We start from the raw sequence: 21,318 nt of genomic DNA on the forward strand, positions 1-21,318 counted from the left end.
CATGTTCTTTATTTTCCATACATTGCGGACAATGCATACTTTAAGTTTGGGGGGTAACAAATTGCTTGTTGGAACTTTTCTGAATTTTTTTTATTTTGCACAGTAGTTAGTTTGATTATTTTTTATTATTATTGCATTCTTTATCTGTTAGGAAAAGTCATGGATAAGTAAAATGTGTGGCCGATGATGAAAATTGAATTGCGGTCCTTAAATATATATGTGTTCATAATGCCTTGAGAGTCACAAATTTTTTTTTGCACTGTCGTGTTCGTTGATACTATTGTTGCTTAGAGACAAGTTGTATGCCTTTGATGCCAAATAGACGATGGAGATCTGAATCTTGGTAATCTTGCATGACCTTGATTGACACTTTTGCAGACATAGAAACGATCTAGGCATTTCTTCACAACATCTTTGGGCCTGTGTTCTTTGTTACTGTAAATTGTAGACCGTTGAGCTTCGAAGAAATTGAGATGTTTAAAATTCCTTTTGTACTTACCTCGTATATCATTTTTGAACAAATGCATGTGATTAGTTTATATGAGATGATTAATGGATTGACGGTAATCTAGAACTTGGTTGAGCACTTTTCGAGGCGAAATACGGATAATATGTGACATAGGAATGATTTAGGCGATCTTTGGAACCGTTGAGCCTTCGAGCCTACCAAATGAACATGAAATATCACTAGTGACCCATTTTGAGCTTGCAAAAAAATCAAGTGGTGTGTGTCAATGACACACAATAGCCCCTACTTGTATCTATTCTACAATCTCACAACAACTACCAAATGAAGCTTATACACTTATTTTCCTACCTGATTTTGAGAGAAATAAATTCATCGGTGTTGTAATGATTCGAATACTCCTTGAGAAGAAAAAGAAAAGTTGAAGTGTGCAAAAAGGAGTTGGCGAAGAAAAGAGAATGAAAAACAATGAAAAGAATCAAACAAGTGGTGAAAAAGAAAAAGAAAAAAATGTAGAACATGAGTGATATGATTGAGAGGAAAACAATAAAGAGATGGTGAATGAAATGATATGAAAATGATTACTTCTCTCAAATTTTGAATTCCATTCCTTTATTGTAGCCATGAGCCGTAGCCTAACGTTACAAGCTTACAAGACCTAATAACCTTATCACATTTACCCAATATACTAGTGGAGAAAAGCTGCTCAAGTCAAGCCTATGGATACCTGAAAAACATTGTCATCAAGTTAAATTTTAGTCACTTGCATGCGGGCATCTCAATGTGTGATTTCCTCTTTGGTTTACATGTTTGTTGAATATCTTTTGAGAAAATTAATCACCGATAAAGTCCTTTGTGATCTATGAATGTGAAATTGTATTTTAATGAATTGTGAGTTGCACTGAGTTGATGATCTCTTGAGTCTGTAAGGCGGATGGGTATAACAACTCTATTTGAGTATTCGATGGGGGTAAACGAACATTGACATATCACACACACACGTGACTCTCGAGAAATCGTGAATTACAGTAAATGGATAAAATCTGAGGCCAATATCACTTCTTGCGAATCCATGACTTTTAAGAGTTCTTTTCTTGTTAATTGACTTCCTGTTTTTATCTTATTTTGCTCGGGACTAGCAAAAGTTCAAGTTTGGGGGGTTTGATAAGTGCACAATTTGCACTTAATTTAAATCTAAATCCATTTTGAATTATGCTTGTTTCGAACAGAACTACGCGTTTTTGTTTTGTTTATGTTGTCAATTCAGGAATGGAGAAAATAGCGAACACGAAGCCAAGTGGACCAAGAAGCGCACGACCACGAGTACATCACAGGACAGATGTGTGAGCGCGGCCGCACCATTTCACGCGCAGGCGCACGTACACCCATAATGGAGCATGACCAGAGAGGCGCGCGCCACCGCGCAGGATCTCGCGCTACCGCGCGTGCATGGAAGCAAGAATCGACGGAAGCTCTCGCGCGGCCGCGCGAGATGTCGCGCACCCGCGCGTACAGAAGCAGCAGGAAACCCGAGAGGTACGCGCGGTCGCGCCAACTCTCGCGCACCCGCACGCACACACGCATGGGCAAAACACAGTAGATCGCGCGCCACAGCGCGAGATCACGCGCAGCCGCGCGCGCACAAGCTCGGCCAGACACAGCAACTAGCGCGCCACCGCGTGCGCGCCGCAGCCAGAATAGGTATAAAAGCGCGATCGCTAGGTCAGAAATGCTAGCAGCAGCCGTGGAGAGAAGACACACGAAAATACACCATCTTGGGAAGAAAAAGAAGGCGAGACGAAAGTATTGAGAGGCGAAGATCGATTACAACTACGAAGAACGACGGATCTGGGGACAGAGACGACGCTTTGGATTTGTTATCTTTTCTTTTGTCTCTTTATTTTATTGCGTGTCGATGCCTTGAACTACAAATATGTATTGGTTTCTCTTGGATTTCGTGATGAACTAAACTTCTATTCTAGAGAATGACGTAACTCTGTGGATACGATGATTTGACATCGTTGGTTATTTGATTGAATTCCGCTTTCGTTTAATTGTGTTCTCTGTGTTTACTGCACTGCAATTTACTGGCCATAAATTGTTTGTTGTTTGATTAATCTTATAACTCGGGAGAGGGACTAGGATTATAGATCATTAGAGACACATCGTTAAATGTTTATAGCGTTCGGAAGGCGTTGATCGAGCAAAACTTGCACTGTGAAATCCCCAAATAAAATATGATTTTGTATGCTCAAAAAGTAATCGCAAGTGCACGATGTCAAGTAATAATATAGTGTATGTGAATACGAGTATCGTTCCGTTGAGGACTGTATTTAACAATTATTATGTTAGTTATTAAAACTTTAGCGACGAAAGGTGATTTGTTGTGTTATAACTACTAAAATGCAAGAAAATCAAATAAACAAGTTCAAAGATTAAATGATAAAATATGACTCTTAAATCGATTGATTAAATTTCAAATGATAAAAGAATTTGTTGGGAATTCTGGTTCACCTACCCCTTATTAATTAATTAATTCGTCCGATTGTGTTCTACGCTTCCGACAGGATTTCCTATTCAATTGAACACACTCTCTCGAGCTATGCCAAACTAATTCACTCAATGAAGTAATTAAATGTCTTTAATTATTTATCAAGAATGAATCGCATTTCGATTTATGAAACCCCCTAGTTTTCGACCCTAAGGACTATGACTATCGGCACGTATCCAATTTCATATATCTATGTAAATTGTAGATCCGCGAATTATACCACTCGATCCTATCACTAGTTATTCTCTCGAACTCACTCGTGATATAAAATTGTCGTTAAAGTTAGCTACGCTCAACGACACAATAAAAATCGTGGAATAATCAAGAATAAATCACAAACCGGAATATAAATTAACCAACTAAAAGTTTGGGGTAGGATCCCCTGTTATCCCAACAAATATTAAAGTTTAGCTACTAGAATTCATCATTAAAATAAGCAAAATAATATTTAAATACAGGAAAATAAACTGGAAATACGAGACGTGACAAAATCTGCGAAGAACGATGCCCGGAAACCGTAGAATCTTCAATCCAAGTGCAAAAGCTCTCCAAAACTCCTTATGGTCCCTTCAATAATGTCTGAATAATCCCCAAAAGTCGACCAATCCTCTTTTCATAGCAGCCATACTCCAAAATTAAGGTAAGAAATCGCGCACAATAATCTTCCAAAAATAGGCGGCGCTCGGGCGGTAGAAAAGTACCGCTCGAGCGCCACACTCTCTGTAATTCTCCTTGGCACATGCAGCATTCGCGCTCGGGCGGTAGAAAACTACCGCTCGAGCGCCGACCTTTCTGTTGAAGTTCTTGGGGTGAGGGGCTTTCGCGCTCGGGCGGTAGAAAACTACCGCTCGAGCGCCGACCTTTCTGTTAAAATCTTCAGCTTTTCATATATCGCGCCCGGGCGGTAGAAATATACCGCTCGGGCGCCGCTTCTTCTGTCCCTTGACTTGTTGGCTTAGCAAAGTCGTCCCTTTTTCTATTTTTCCGGTCATTTTTCCTGCAATTTCGTCACGCCCGAGTGAGATATGATAAAATGCAAATGTTTATTCTAAAATGAACAAATTGTGATTGAAATAGACGCACGCACAATGCAAAACACACACAGACTAATGTAATAAAACACGTAAAAACGACACACATCAATCCCCTCATACTAACCTTTTGCTTGCCCTCAAGTAAAATAGGTTAAAGTACGAGATACTAAACAAACTCAACAACCACAAAATTACTCAAACAAAAAATAACTAACACAATTAAATATCAATGATGAGTTAACAAATTTTATGCTCATGCCTCAGTGGACTTTCTCACGTACAAATCATAATCAAGTCAAATCACAAACGAATACTCATTCTCATCTACACATAAATCTCGACACTAATTTGAACGTGTGTGTGTGTCATGATGGGTCTAGTCATTCGTACTTCAAATAGATCAATTATCAAATCATGCGAGTCACTCAATTAACACGTCAATACAAGTCTCACTAGCATGCATCCCCGTATCCATTTATCACCAACCATAATTTGAACTTTATTCGATTCTTAAGTGCAGATAAGGGTGTCGAGAAGGAGGAAAATAAGCTCAAGTGGCTAAAAGTCTGGAGTACACCGATCATTTTCATTGTGCAGTCGTCAAGACTTTTCGTCTGACTTTCCTCGTCTCCTTACATCTCCAACTTTTAGCCTAGGAATAGAATTTCATTCTTTTTATTTCGGCTCCCCCTCACCTTACATCTCCTTTTTTCTTTTTCTTTTTCTTTATTTTTTTGAATGCACAATTTTCACACATGTACTCCCTAAGCTAAGAATATATATATTTGGATTACAGCTGGTTGGGAGTATGACATTTTAATTCAGTGCATTGGAAAGGAGGTAAATGTAAGTTCAAGGCAAAACAAATTTTCTCATTCGAGGTCCCAATTAGCGACTTATTTTCACGGGTTTACATGCTAAATCAACTCATAAATGGTGCCTTTCAAGTTAACCACACAAAACTTTCAAATCTCACCATTATTCCTACAAACTTATAGTCCCCACACATGTGTGCTCAGAAAGTTCAAACTTTGTGCCAAAATTCATGTTTTAACAATCAAGAGTACCGTTCATGAAATGACCCAATCAATATTTTGTGTACTATCAATTCACCATCATCATTGGCTCATAAAGTATGTCTTCTCACCATAAACGATACCAAACATGAACTAAACAAACATGACAATCTACCCACCCCCTCATACTAGAGTTGTGCAATGCCCTCATTGCACAAAACGAAACAAACACTAACAACAAAACAACTCATGAATGTAAATGCAAACACAGAAATGCAAACTAAATAAACATGAAAGCTAATAAACATGCTAGACGAAAACAATGATAAGAAAGAAAAACAGAAAAGCGGTAAAGGGAAAAAAATGCGAAGTAGGGGAAACAGGAAACTCCCCTGATCAAGTGTCATCCTCATCCTGCTCCGGCGGTGGCACTCCTGCGGCCTCCCCATGCTGAGAGTAATCATACTGGAACCGGAATGGGGAAGGGGGTAGCGGAGACGGTGGGATGGTCGATGGGTCAACGCCCCCTTGCACAAGCAGCGAGCGCATCATGGAGTCAATGTGAGACAGATGGGCGGTGACATACGAGTTGAATTGACCCTAATGCGTTTGGCAGGCGAGATTCGCAGCCATCATATCGGTGTGAGTTCTCCGGCGGGGTGGTGGTGGACGGCGACGTGGAGCGGCGGTGCTAGAACCACCTACATCTTCCTCGTGAGAGGGGAAGTCGCTAATTCGCTTAGCTCGTTTCCGCTGGAGGTCCTCGACACAAATCGGCTTCATGGGTTGCAACCACTCCTCATCATCGCGAAACACGACTCCCGCCCTAGCACACAACTCGGAGATAATGGTGGGGAAGAACAGGCCCACATGACTGATGTGGGCACTCAGTGTGATTTGTGAATTGATGAGTGTGCCCACGTTGATGGCGTATCCCTCGGTCAACGCATAAAGCAGCACCGCCCGCTCTTTCTGGACCTCGCTCTTATGCGAGACCGGCATCATTCTCCGAGCCACAAATAAATACCAAAGGGCAACTTCGGTTTTCAAATACTTCTCGTCAAAACAACTCGGCGAGCCGCCCAATGGTTTCCATATTGCGCCCGGATGGCACAATGTGGCGAGAATCGTATCATAATTCGGGTTAGCAACCAATGTCTGGAAGTGGGAGTCGTCGACCTCCGCTGTCCCTAACAGTGCATTAATCGTCACCGAGTCATACGGCACCTGTTTACCCCTCACAAACACCAAACCATTTCGCCCCTCCGCTGCATTGGCATAAAATTCGCGAACCACAGACACTACCGCCGCCTTAGGTTGCTCACCGTATTGTTCCCAACCACGCCTTTGCAAATCAACAATAATATCCAAGTATCTGTCCTCTAACTGTCGCCGGACTCCCCTCTCGGCTATTGGGTTGCGATGAATTTTCGCATGCTCGTATCGAGCCCTAGCCTCTATACTAACAAACCGTGCCCTATCAAACGATGATGAAGAGGAGGAATCGGGGTTATCTTTTTGCTTTTTGGGAGCCATTGTGTTGGACAAGTTGAATCTTTGAGTTGGAGAATGGTGTTCTTGCTTCCCAAGGGAGTTTGTGCCTTGTTGCCGGAGACTAGAGTGGATATTGAACGCCTGCACCACAAAATTGAAAGAACAAAATGAGAGTAGTGAGGGATTTTTGAGAGGGGAATTTGGGGATTAGGGATTTTTGAGAGAGGAAATTTCGTGCAGAATGAAGAAAGGGGAAGGGGATCTGGGCTTTAAAAGGCTTCGCGCTCGAGCGGTAAAATATTACCGCTCGAGCGCCGAGTCCTCGGGGAAAAGTTAGTAGAGACAAATGCTCGCGCTCGAGCGGTAAAATATTACCGCCCGAGCGCCAAGCTCTCTGGACTTCTGTATTAGCTTCGCGCTCGAGCGGTAATAAATTACCGCCCGAGCGCCGAGTTCTCGGGAAAAATTCACATTCCAGCTTTTTTTTTTTATATATATAAAACAACAGTAAAACAAAATATGCTGACACGAAAGAAAAAGAAAATTAAATTAAATGCAAGAGAAGGGAAAAGAAGTAAGTTCTCAATTTATCGTCGAGAGCTAGACTGTCGGTCTGTCTCAGTTCGGCGTGTCTTGGAACCGAGTGATTCCAAGTTGCGGCTCAATTGTGCCACCCATGTAGTGCTTCAGTCGCTGGGCATTGACCGTAAATGCCCCATCCTTCCCATCTTTCAATTCTACAGCTCCCGATGGATAAACTTTCGAGATCACGAATGGACCGGACCATCTTGACTTCAATTTCTCGGGAAATAGTCGCAACCGGGAGTTGTAGAGTAGGACACTTTCGCCTTCTTTGAATTCTCTCTCGATGATCCTCTTATCATGAGTCTTCTTTGTTTTCTCTTTGTATGACAATGCAAGATCATAGGCCAGATTTCGGAACTCCTCCAATTGATCTAGTTGAAGCAACCGTCGTTCACCTGCATCAGTAAAGTTAAAGTTTAGTGCTTTGGTTGCCCAATATGCGCGATGCTCTAACTCTACAGGTAAGTGACATGCTTTACCAAACAATAATCTGTACGGTGTCGTGCCTATTGGTGTTTTGAAAGCAGTCCTATATGCCCAAAGAGCATCATCTAATCTCACCGACCAATCCTTCCTACTGACACCTACCACCTTCTCCAAAATTCGCTTTATCTCTCGGTTAGACACCTCAACTTGCCCACTCGTCTGGGGGTGATAAGGGGTAGAGATCTTATGTGTGACACCATATTTGCTTAAAAGTTTTTCAAAGAGTTTGTTGCAAAAATGAGTGTCACCATCACTAATGATTGCTCGTGGTGTTCCAAAGCGGTTAAAAATATTTTTCTTCAAAAATTTTAGAACCACTTGAGCATCATTAGTGGCGTATGCTTCCGCCTCTACCCACTTAGACACATAATTCACCGCCACCAAAATGTATTTTTTCGTGAAAGAACTGGGAAACTGTCCCATGAAATCTATTCCCCACACATCAAAAACCTCACACTCAATGATATTATTTAAAGACATTTCGTGACGGTTAGAGATGTTACCTGTCCGTTGGCATTTATCACATGCTAGCACATAAGAATGAGCATCTTTAAAGATGGTTGGCCAATAAAAGCCACATTCGAGTACCTTAGATGCCGTCCTCGTTGGTCCAAAGTGACCACCTACCTCGCGGTCATGGCAATGAGTAAGAATCGATCCCATCTCTTCCTCCACCACACATCTCCGAATCATAGAATCTGCACAAATCTTAAACAAGAAAGGTTCCTCCCAAAAATAATATTTCACGTTCGAAAAGAATTTCTTTCTTTGGTGAAATGTTAGATTTGGGGGAGGTGAGCCTGTAACAAGAAAATTCGCAAGATTTGCATACCATGGACAATTTTTTACCTCAAACAACTGCTCATCCGGAAACCAATCATTAATCGCATCAGTCACACAATCATTACTGATAAATTCTAATCTAGACAAATGATCTGCAACCACATTCTCAACACCCTTCTTATCTTTTATTTCCACATCAAATTCTTGCAATAATAAAATCCACCGAAGTAAGCGTGGCTTTGCATCTTTCTTTGCAAGTAAATATTTAAGGGCAGAGTGATCAGTAAACACAATTACTTTCGACAAAACAAGATAAGCATGAAACTTGTCAAGTGCAAACACTACTGCAAGTAACTCTTTTTCGGTGGTGGCATAATTCAATTGTGCTTCATCTAGAGTCCTACTTGCATAGTATATGATGTGAAATACCTTGTTTTGTCTTTATCCGAGGACAGCACCTACCGCAGTATCGCTGGCATCGCACATGATCTCGAAGGGTAGATCCCAATCCGGTGCCACCAAGATAGGAGCCGTCACTAAGAGCTCTTTCAACTTCTCGTATGCCTGCAAACAAGCAGAATTGAAATCAAAAGGCACATCTTTCATGAGTAAAGAAGATAAAGGTTTTGCAATTTTAGAAAAATCTTTGATGAAACGTCGGTAAAAACCGGCGTGGCCTAGAAAACTTCTAACTCCCTTTATGGACGCCGGCGGTGGTAAGTTCTTGATAACTTCAGCTTTCGCCTTATCCACCTCTATTCCGTGCCCCGAAACCTTGTGCCCTAGGACAATTCCCTCTTGTACCATAAAGTGGCATTTTTCCCAATTAAGCACCAAGTTTGTCTCCTCACATCTCCTCAACACTACCTGCAAGTTCTGCAAACAATAATTAAAAGACGAGCCAAAAATCGAGAAGTCATCCATAAATATCTCAAGAACAGTTTCAATCATATCATGGAATATAGCAGTCATGCATCGCTGAAAAGTGGCAGGGGCATTACACAAACCAAATGGCATCCGTCTAAAAGCAAAAGTGCCATAAGGACAAGTGAAGGTGGTTTTCTCTTGGTCCTCGGGCGCAATCATGATTTGGTTATACCCAGAATACCCATCTAAAAAACAATAGAACTCATGACCCGCTAACCTCTCAAGCATTTGATCAATAAAGGGAAGGGGAAAGTGGTCTTTACGGGTAGCATCATTCAATTTCCTATAATCAATGCACACACGCCATCCCGTAACAGTCCTAGTGGGTATTAATTCATTATTTTCATTTGTGATAACAGTAATCCCACCTTTCTTTGGCACACACTGAACAGGACTTACCCATGCACTATCAGATATAGGATAGATAATACCTGCGTCGAGAAGCTTAATTGTTTCAGCCTTTACTACCTCTTGCATCTTTGGATTTAATCGTCTTTGAGGTTGCACAAGAGGTGAGTACTTCTCTTCCATCAAGATCTTGTGCATGCAGACGGATGGATTTATTCCTTTGATATATGCCACCTTCCACGCAAATGCGCCCTTGTGCGCTTTCAAAACTTCCAACAGCTTGTCCTCCATCACATCTGTCAAAGCAGCAGAGATAATGACAGGTAAAGTGTTATTCTCACCTAAGTATACGTACTTGAGGTGTGGAGGCAACGGCTTTAGCTCAAGCGTTGGTGGATCCTCGATGCTTGACCTTTGAGGGATCAAATCTCTTCGTTCTCCTAGATCCTCCAGTCGCATCCTCATTGGCCTTCTCCATGGTTGGTTGGCATTAAAGTGTGCCACAATTTCAGCCCTTTCTTCGTCTAACTCCTCTTCTCCCAATTCAGTATTGATAGTGGCCTCCAAATGGTCTCTAAGAGCATCCTGCACATAGTTGGATACAAGAGAGTCAAAAGCATCAATTCTAAAACAACTATCAGAATGCAGTGTGTGCTTAAGTGCATTAAAAACATCAAATGTAATCTCTTCTTCGCCCACTCTCAATCTCAACTTTCCCTCTTGCACATCAATAAGTGCCTTGCCAGTCGCAAGGAATGGTCTCCCCAAAATGAGAGGCATCTCGGTATCCTCCTCCATGTCGAGCACCACGAAATCGGCAGGAAAAATGAATTTGTCCACTTTTACTAGCACATCCTCAATCACTCCGCGGGGGTACTTGACAGACCTGTCAGCCAGTTGCAAGGACATCCTCGTCGGCTTAGGCTCTCCTAATCCGAGTTTCCTGAAAACAGATAGAGGCATAAGATTAATACTTGCACCAAGGTCACACAATGCTTTACGAAAAACTACATCACCAATCATGCAAGGGATAGAAAAACTCCCTGGGTCTTTTAGTTTCGGTGGGATTTTGTTTTGCACCAAAGCAGAGCAACTTTCGGTCAAATTTACCGTCATGTGATCCTCCAATTTTCTCTTGTTGGCTAAGATGTCCTTCAAAAATTTAGCATAACTAGGCATTTGCATCAAAGCATCGGCAAAAGGAATATTAATATGCAATTTTTTAAATACCTCTAAAAACTTACCGAATTGTGCATCTAGTTTTGCCTTTTTTAATGCTGCAGGAAAAGGTGGAGGGATAACAATCTTAGGTTGTGCAGTGAGTGCTGGTGTAGAGTTAGATGACTTACCTTGAGATGTCGCAGCATGTTCATCCGGCACTTGGCTTTTCTCTTTTTCTCTAGGCTCCAAAACTTTTCCGCTCTTCAACTCAATGGCCTTCACTTGCTCTTTTGGATTAGTCTCGGTATTACTTGGCAAGGTGCCCGGCTCTCTACTTGCTATCATCTTGGCCAACTGTCCAATTTGATTCTCGAGCCCCTTTATCGATGCATCTTGGTTTTGGAGTCGAGTTTCAGTGGATGAGATAAACTGAGACATCATTTGTTCCAAGTTGGACTTTTCTTCTCTAGGAGGATCGGATCTGTATATCGGTTGTTTCCCATATTGTTGTCCTCCTTGCGGCCTATTCTGACTGTTTTGACCGCCCCATGAGAAGTTGGGATGTTGCCTCCACCCAGGATTATATGTGTTCGAGTAAGGGTCATTCCTTGGGCGGTTTTGGACTCCCACTTGATTCACCGGTGCCTCATCTTGCACATAGAAGGGATTTCCATCTTGACAGTCTTTCACATAGTGTTCCCCTCCACACTTCTCACAGAATATCTCTTGAAGACGCATAGCCGTGCCACCCACGTTCAAGCCGTCTATTTTCCTGTTTAAAGCGTCAAGTTGTGCAATAATAACAGAAAAATCAGTTACCTGGTGAACTCCGGCACTTCTCCGCTGGTTGCTCCTGTCAGATTGAGGATGATAGCTGCTAGCAGCCATCTCCTCCAACAACTCATATCCTTCTTCCGCAGTCTTCCTCAAAAGGTTCCCACACGCGCAGCATCTATCATAGTACGGTTAGGAGTAAGCAAACCGTAATAAAAGGTTTGAACGACTAACCCAAGTGGCAACTCGTGATGTGGGCATCTTCGTAATAGATCTTTGAAACGCTCCCACGCCTCATATAGTGACTCTTGATCGAACTGAGCAAATGTTGTGATGTCTGCCCGCAGCTTCATGGTCTTCGATGGAGGAAAGTATTTGATGAGAAACGCCTTTGCCATGTCCTCCCATGTAGCTATCGAACCTATAGGTAAACAGTTCAACCAAGCTTTAGCTTTATCACGCAAAGAGAAAGGAAATAAACGCAGTCTAACAGCATCATCAGAAACTCCATTAAATTTAAAAGTATCGCAAATCTCAAGAAAATCTGCGATGTGTGTGTTTGGATCGTCCACAGCAGTTCCTCCAAATTGGACGGTGTTCTGAATCATCTGGATAATGGCTGGTTTGATTTCGAATTGGTTTGCCCGCACAATCGGCCTCACAATGCTGGGGCGTGCACCATCCAAAGAAGGCTGGGCATACTCTAACATGGGTATGCGGCGTGGCATCTCAATTCGTCTCTCGTTTTGGCGCTCCGCCTCCTGCTCTTGTTCGTGCCTCTCCATTAGTTCCTTAAGTCTTTGCTGTTGTCTTCGCCTGCGGAAAGTCCTTTCAATTTCAGGGTCACACTCAAGCTCCAAGTCAAGTGACTTTGGCATGCACCGGAAGAGATATCTGAATTAAAATATGGAGTGTTAGTTCAATAAAAATAAAATACACTAAAGGAAATAACTAGAAATATAATTGTAGATTAACAGTCCCCGGCAACGGCGCCAAAAACTTGATCGAGCAAAACTTGCACTGTGAAATCCCCAAATAAAATATGATTTTGTATGCTCAAAAAGTAATCGCAAGTGCACGATGTCAAGTAATAATATAGTGTATGTGAATACGAGTATCGTTCCGCTGAGGACTGTATTTAACAATTATTATTTTAGTTATTAAAACTTTAGCGACGAAAGGTGATTTGTTGTGTTATAACTACTAAAATGCAAGAAAATCAAATAAACAAGTTCAAAGATTAAATGATAAAATATGACTCTTAAATCGATTGATTAAATTTCAAATGATAAAAGAATTTGTTGGGAATTCTGGTTCACCTACCCCTTATTAATTAATTAATTCGTCCGATTGTGTTCTACGCTTCCGACAGGATTTCCTATTCAATTGAACACACTCTCTCGAGCTATGCCAAACTAATTCACTCAATGAAGTAATTAAATGTCTTTAATTATTTATCAAGAATGAATCGCATTTCGATTTATGAAACCCCCTAGTTTTCGACCCTAAGGACTATGACTATCGGCACGTATCCAATTTCATATATCTATGTAAATTGTAGATCCGCGAATTATACCACTCGATCCTATCACTAGTTATTCTCTCGAACTCACTCGTGATATAAAATTGTCGTTAAAGTTAGCTACGCTCAACGACACAATAAAAATCGTGGAATAATCAAGAATAAATCACAAACCGGAATATAAATTAACCAACTAAAAGTTTGGGGTAGGATACCCTGTTATCCCAACAAATATTAAAGTTTAGCTACTAGAATTCATCATTAAAATAAGCAAAATAATATTTAAATACAGGAAAATAAACTGGAAATACGAGACGTGACAAAATCTGCGAAGAACGATGCCCGGAAACCGTAGAATTTTCAATCCAAGTGCAAAAGCTCTCCAAAACTCCTTATGGTCCCTTCAATAATGTCTGAATAATCCCCAAAAGTCGACCAATCCTCTTTCCATAGCAGCCATACTCCAAAATTAAGGTAAGAAATCGCGCACAATAATCTTCCAAAAATAGGCGGCGCTCGGGCGGTAGAAAAGTACCGCTCGAGCGCCACACTCTCTGTAATTCTCCTTGGCACATGCAGCATTCGCGCTCGGGCGGTAGAAAACTACCGCTCGAGCGCCGACCTTTCTGTTGAAGTTCTTGGGGTGAGGGGCTTTCGCGCTTGGGCGGTAGAAAACTACCGCTCGAGCGCCGACCTTTCTGTTAAAATCTTCAGCTTTTCATATATCGCGCCCGGGCGGTAGAAATGCTTCTTCTGTCCCTTGACTTGTTGGCTTAGCAAAGTCGTCCCTTTTTCTATTTTTCCGGTCATTTTTCCTGCAATTTCGTCACGCCCGAGTGAGATATGATAAAATGCAAATGTTTATTCTAAAATGAACAAAATGTGATTGAAATAGACGCACGCACAATGCAAAACACACACAGACTAATGCAATAAAACACGTAAAAACGACACACATCAGGCGTATAACTTTAACGAGGCTTAGTAAGAACATTGTTAGCATTTATCTATGAAACGTAGATTCTAATTAGGAATAATTGAATCGAAGTTGATAGATACACTTTATTCGTCACTTGGGAAAGGGTGAATAAAACAATCTAAGTGTTCTTGGCCATTAATTGATTGGAATTCAGGAATATAAATTAAACTGTGAATAATTATCGTGGAAACTTTGTGAAATCATTTCTCTAGATATTTTCTATCATTTATATTTCTCAATTCGATGATCTAATTAATTCATTGTTTTCAATTAATTCGTTTAACCAAACAAATCTTATTATTGATTTTTCTAGATAAAGTCTTGGCTATTATAATTACAAGAATTGATATACATTTTTATACACACTCCTCGTGGGATCGACACTTGTACTCAAAAGTACATTTTACTATAACTTGACATCGTGTGCTTGCGAGCGGTAGAAAAACGTGCAACATCTAGACAGAAAGCCAGATCTTATAAATCTGGACAAAGAAGCGGACCATCAAGAAGTAGGATATCATCCCAGGCATCGAGTACATCTCGAAGCACAGGAAGAACACCTACCAAGAAAACTTTCAGAAGAGCTCATACTCGGGCCAATGAAAGTTTCAAAGACTGTAATTGCTGGACATGTGGAGCAAGAGGTCATATTTCGACCAACTGTCCAGAAAATGAAAACAGAGGTATTAAACGCTTTGATCCTATCCCGGATATTGAAGAAGCAGTTTATTACCAAGATCTTATTCAAGTATATCAATTTGAGGACATCGCCTGAGATGAAAGTATATATGAAGAAGAAGAAGTCTTAAGTCAGGAAGACTCTGATGGAACAGAATCGGAATCTGACTGAAGACGAGGTGTTTCGACATGAAACACATGAAGATCTGTCTGGGTTTTTCAGTCAGACAACAATATCTCATAACATGGTTCAAAGAATCATGAGAGAAAATCCGAGTCTACAGAGATATCAAGGTTTCTCTGCAGGACAGGTAGAAAAGTTCTTAGGAAGTCTTGGCCTAAGAAACAGAAAGCATCATCTAATCTATAAAGTTTCTAGAAGAGAAATGGCAATCCTGATGGAACTTACAGGAAATAGAATGGAGATGCAGTTAATTCATTCCGAAGAAATCAAGGGGGAACTACAAAAACTCAAGATAGAAGTAGCAAGGACTATGTCCTGGATTCATATCGGAGCAATCCAAATTATGATAAAAGCTACTTTCAAAGAAGGGATAGATTCACCAATTGATATTGCAATATGCGATAAAAGAATGGGGAATCTACAAGATTCAGTACTGGGAACAATCTCAGGAAACCTTTGTGCAGGAAAAATTGTAGGAGTAATCTATCCAAGGATAGCCTACAATCTGGCAGATCGAGACTTCAGCCGAGCCTTGACATTGCATCAGAACTTCAAGGAAAAAAGGCTGATGAAAGAAGGTAATAGGTCATACTCTATTACCTATCAAATTTCATATGCTCTATCTAATACACATCATTCTGAACTGTTTATTAGAAATGAGTTTATTGAAATCCCTGAGATATTTGGAAAAGTTGCTCATGCATTTTATCCAGAAAGAGTCGAGTTTCCTTTAATACAGGAAACAGATATCCAGATCCAAGACAAACCGATTCTACAGAGGAATCAAAGTCTTAGACTGGAATCAAGAAGACTATCTTTTCAAGGAGATAGAATTACAAGTTATAGATGAGATAAAAAGCCTGTTATAGAAACCCAACAGGAGCTGAAAAGTTTTTCTACAATAGGAAAGCTCAGATGCCCAGAAGGTTGGAAGGAAGTAGAGATAGTATTTGATATTACAAAACAAAGGAATCAATTTCCTTGTAATTCAATATACTATTTGGAACAACCAATGATAGGAACTTACCAAGGACTGATTAATATCGGAGAATTGGAGGTTCACATTAAAGGAATTCCAGGGAAAGAATCAGATCGACTGATTCTTGGACTAGAGTTTCTAGAGGAACACAAATCTTGGAAACGTCTAGAGTATGGAATAGAGTTTATGGCAGAAGATAAAATGTGGAAAATCCAATGACCACAAGTCCATTCTCCATATACATTCCAATAGGAATGTTGTATGAACAATATAAGGCAGAATATTTTGCTGCTTATATTGATTCAGGAGCTGGAATATGTACAGCAAAAAGAGGAGTTTTTCCAAATAATTTGGAAGAAGAGTTACCCAAGATTGCTGGAAGAGATTTTTCCAGAAGAATCTTAATCTTATGTAAAGGGATTAAGATGACTGAAATCATGATTGGCGGTGCTGGACAAACACCTTGGTACAAGGTAAAGACACCACTAATTTATTTTCATGATACAGGAGCTGACATATTGTTAGGAAATAATTTCCTACAAATGTTCAAGTCTTATACACAAGAAAATGAGACTAGAAGATTAGTGTTCACAACACCATGTGCTCACAAAATCATAGTCCAGAGATTACGAGAGGCATTTTACAGAAAATTGCCGATCCAGTTTCGCAGCAAGCGTGGTGATTCAGGACAACTTCTGAACCCAAAAATGAAGGATTCTAGACGGTTTGGAGAAACAATGCTCCAGTTAAGAGCAGATCAAATACTCCAACCAGAAGATATAGAATGCCTTAAAATAACTCTACAAACAAATGAAGTAGAGTTCGAATCTAAGGTTTCATTGGAAGATGTCAAGAAGAGGATCAAAGAAAATTATAATGAAGATCCCTTGGCATGGTGGGACAAAAATCAACTCAAGGCTTGCCTTAAGATCAAGGAAGGCAAAGAGTATGAATTTGTCCGTTGTAAACCCATCCCAATGAACATCATTGATCAAAGGGATATGCAGATAATAATCAAAGAACATTTGGACCTTGGTTTAATCAAAGCAGGTATGTCACCATATAGCAGTCCAGGTTTTTTGGTAAGAAATCATGGTGAGATAAAAAGAGGAAAACCCAGATTGGTTATTAATTATCAAGAGATTAATAAAATTCTGGAGTTTGATGGGTATTTTATACCTAGTAGAGAACACTTAATTAGTTGCATACGCAACGCCAAGGTATTCTCTAAGTTTGATTGCAAGTCCGGATTCTATCAGATTCGGATGCAGGAAGAAAGCAAGAAATTCACAGCTTTCTCCACACCTCAAGGACATTATATTTGGGAATTATTACCAATGGGATTGTCTAATTCCCCCCAGATATTTCAAAGAAAGATTGATAATCTTTTTAAAGATTATTTTAAGTTTATGTTTGTTTATATTGATGATGTTTTAATAGCATCCAAAGATATGAATGAACATGTTAAACATTTGGAAATTTTCTCTAATGTTTGCAAGATAGAAGGACTGGTTTTATCCGAAAAGAAAGCAGTCATTGCTACAAGGAAGATTGAATTCCTCGGAATTGAAATCGATGAGTCAGGGATAATTCTGCAAGAACACATAGTGGAAAAGGTGCAGAATTTTCCAGAAAATCTCAAAGACAAGAAACAACTTCAAAGTTTCTTAGGAGTTGTTAATTTTGCTGGGATGTTTATCAAAAACCTAGCAAAACACAGGAAGGTGTTCAGTCCATTGTTGAAAAAATATGCTAGATTTATATGGACAGACGAACACACAAAAGGACTTATCCATTTAAAGGAGGTTTGCAAGAATCTTCCGAAAATGGCTATTCCTTAAGATGAAGATGATCTGGTATTATATACTGATGCCAGTGATCATTGGTGGGCAGCAGTTCTTACTAAGCTCACCCCAGATGGAGAACAACCATGCAGATATTGTAGTGGGTTATTCTCAGATGCAGAAGCCATAAGATGGCATATCAACGAAAAGGAATTTTATGCAGTAAAAAGGGCTTTTGAAAAATGGCCATTATTTCTACTTGCAAAGAAATTCACTTTGAAAGTTAATAACACACAAGTTAAAGCATTTTTAAGGAGTAGAATTGAGTCTAAACCTGAGAAGGCTAGATTATTACGCTGGCAAGCACTATGTCAGAATTATATTTTTGATATTGTGATAATTAAATCTCATGAAAATATTCTTGCAGATTTTTTAACAAGAGATGGACAGCATTGACATAGATGCTATTATCAAGATGCAGAGGCATTTGAGGGAACACCTTGAAATGCTTCAAAACGAGTTCAACAGGTTGGTCTTAAACGCAGAAGTTGCGGGAAGACTACAACAAGCAGATAAGAGAGTTGTCTCTGATCGCATTACAGGATGCTTATAGGCATACACTCAGTTATGGTCTGTAACACAAAGGCCTATCCTCCAGGGCATTGAGAAGCCATTGGTTTCCCAAATGGAGAGTTTTCGAGTACAGGACTCTATACCTGTAGCGGGGGATTCAAATACCCCTTGCACAAGTGTTAAGTCGGGATCATCACCAGATGAGTCGGCCAAAACAAAAATTGAGACTCATGATCCTTATCTTGAGTCTTCAAGTCAACCCTTCACCTCGGGGATTGAAGAGGGATAGATTAACCTTAGGCCTCGTATTGACAAAGGCAAAACTAAGGTTGATACTAATGAAAGTGTAATTTCTCCATTTCAGGTTTATCAGCAGAATTGGGAGAAATTGAAAACACGTATTGGCATTAACCCAGCTACAAACAGGGTTGATGTTTCAGGAAAATATCCAAGGGTATGGATGAAACTAAATTCATATCCAAAGGAGGTTAAAGCATGGTATGAATTCGGGGCTCTTGCCTCAGTTTATACAACATCACCCAGCTTTCCGGAAATCTCAGGTTTACCAAAGTGGATCCAGGAAGCTGTTCACGAGACTTGGGCAAACAATGATTATTTGTCCAGAGGAGATGTTTTGGAGCTATACTTCTTTAGTGCAGCACCAGAACCAGCAGGGAAAGGTTCTCACGAAGCCTTTCATTTCATCAAGCTAAGGAGGCCGGATACAAATGTCCAAAAATTTATCAAGGATCCTCCAACAGAAGAAACACCCCTGGTTGCTTCAATCACTGAAGATGACATTTCTACCAGAAGAGCTTGGGGTCTATGGGTCTGTCTAACTGAGATTGACAAAGTCAAGTTTCCGTTCAAATTCTATAATCATTCAGTGAACGGATCATTCCTGTTAAATACCATGACAGGAAAAACAACAAGTTTTGCAGAAGATTTATTCGAGAAAAAGATAAATCTTTTGTGGAATAGCAAGCTGCCGGCAAGTAAAGAAACTCGTCGGAAATTCTGTAATATGGCACATGTAGGAAGATGGTCTGAAAACATCTGTCCAGAATGCCAAAACCAGAAGGAACCGGAATTCGGTAAAGGATTCAAGCCGAGATCTGATCGGAAATACTTTACCGATACCAGTACAAGTGGGGATGGACCACATTCACGTTTTCCTCGAGGAAATCGAAAGCCAAAGATTCCTCGACAAAGTTGATAGTGGACCTGTGACTAGTCCACTAACAAAAAGAAGGACCACCATGTGAATAATCATGTGAGTGGGATGTCAAAACAGGACCACTAATAATAGGTGGTAGGTGACTCGTTAACCACTAATAAGTGGAAAAAGACAAGATGACATTGGATACCATAAACCAAAAGAGAATCCAATGAAGAAAAGCAAGATAACTGGTCCCGAAATTTTATCTATAAATAATGACATAATAGAACCAGTTAGACACGCCAAGATCAAAACTTAAAGATGTACCGAATATATCTGAAAGTATTGAAAAGAAGAATCAGTTACAGGAGGAAAGAGGCGGAGGCCCTTAAATGGCTAGTTAATTGTTTCCAGGAAAAAGGAGACGAAATTACTACAGATATCCTAGAAACTCATCGTCACTGGTTTCTCAGGAAAATAAAAGAGGATGAGGAGTTAATTTCTAGATTAATAATCTAGAAAAGACAAGTCAAGAAGGGACCACTCAACCACTATATGGTTCCTAAGCAAGCTGTAAAGGCTAATGAAGATTTGAAGTCCGAATTTCAAATCCGAAGGAGCCTTCTATAAATAAAGGGCAAAAGGAAGATGAAGGCATCGATCAACCTCTTCATTTTTCTTCCAAACCATTTGTAATATTTTCTTTCAAGTTTATGAGTGTTGTAAGTTCAGCTACTATTAGTAGCTAAACAAGTTTCTCCTCCTCTACAGGAGGTTACTATGTATTAATAAATAATCTGTGTTTGAATATAAGAGATCTTTGCTCTCAGCCCCTCTCATGTATTATTTTCAAAATTTTATTTTATACTGTACACTCTAAGGTAGGAAACGAATTAGAGTTGTGCCAAGTGCTGCTGAAGGAATCTGCGTCTGTAACCATCGGTTGCGATCGTGTGGTTGGACTGTGAGGAGCAGTTCGTAAAATACGGTGGATATAACCCGGCGGTACTCTGGTCAAAAAGGTATAAAATTTAATTTATTTTACGGAAGCATGATGGGCCATTATCTAAAAGAAAAAATCAATTAATTAAATTTAAAGTTGAAGCGTAATTTTGGAAACTAGGTAGTGGAAACAAACTTTTGAAGATTCGGGTACTGAAACATAAGTCACCCTTAAAAAAATCAATAAATGAGGATTTTTTTGGGAAAAGAAGAACAAATATTTTAACCGACAAGGCTATCTTAAAGCACATGGATTCAACCCCCGCCAACAGGTTCTTCACATCTCTCTGTCCATATAAAAATGGTGATCCATAGTTGCAGGAAAAAAAGTTTTATTTTTATTTTTATTTTTATTATAAATATTTATTAAAATGTATAAACTAAATAATAATTTCGACTTATTTTTACATTTTAGTACATTTATTATTTTGTATTCAATATTTTTTTATTTATTTAAATCAAAATAACTAATGATATGGAAAAATAAATAGCCTTGCAGATTCTCGTATATAAGAAAAATACAATGCAAAAACCATCTCATTTTAAAAATATAAACATACATGATTTACATTTTGATTAATAAATGAGATTATTGTCATTTTAGTCATGTATATTTTCTATTTATAATTTGATTATCTGTATTATCAAATTTCAGTTTTAATATGTTTTTTTTTTTTACAATTTTTGTTTTTTTAATGTCGTGGTACCGGTAATGACGCTGAAGTGATTTCTATATGATACATACGTGTGGCACGTTACATCAACACTTCCACACAAAAAAACAAAAATTATCAAAATTTAAATACACTTGAATAAAATCTAATTTTGATAAA

The 21,318-nt window shown here is 39.6% G+C and overlaps 1 non-coding gene across 1 annotated transcript; it reads left to right on the forward strand.

Moving 5' to 3' along the window:
* Window positions 1-11,868: 11,868 nt before the first annotated feature.
* LOC140828730 (small nucleolar RNA R71) lies at window positions 11,869-11,974 on the forward strand. The gene has a single exon (XR_012117298.1). It is a non-coding gene; the product is annotated as a small nucleolar RNA R71 (small nucleolar RNA).
* Window positions 11,975-21,318: the final 9,344 nt, after the last annotated feature.

Source organism: Primulina eburnea, chromosome 3 (genome assembly GCF_022965805.1).
Source record: "Primulina eburnea isolate SZY01 chromosome 3, ASM2296580v1, whole genome shotgun sequence".
Taxonomy (NCBI): Eukaryota; Viridiplantae; Streptophyta; class Magnoliopsida; order Lamiales; family Gesneriaceae; genus Primulina; species Primulina eburnea.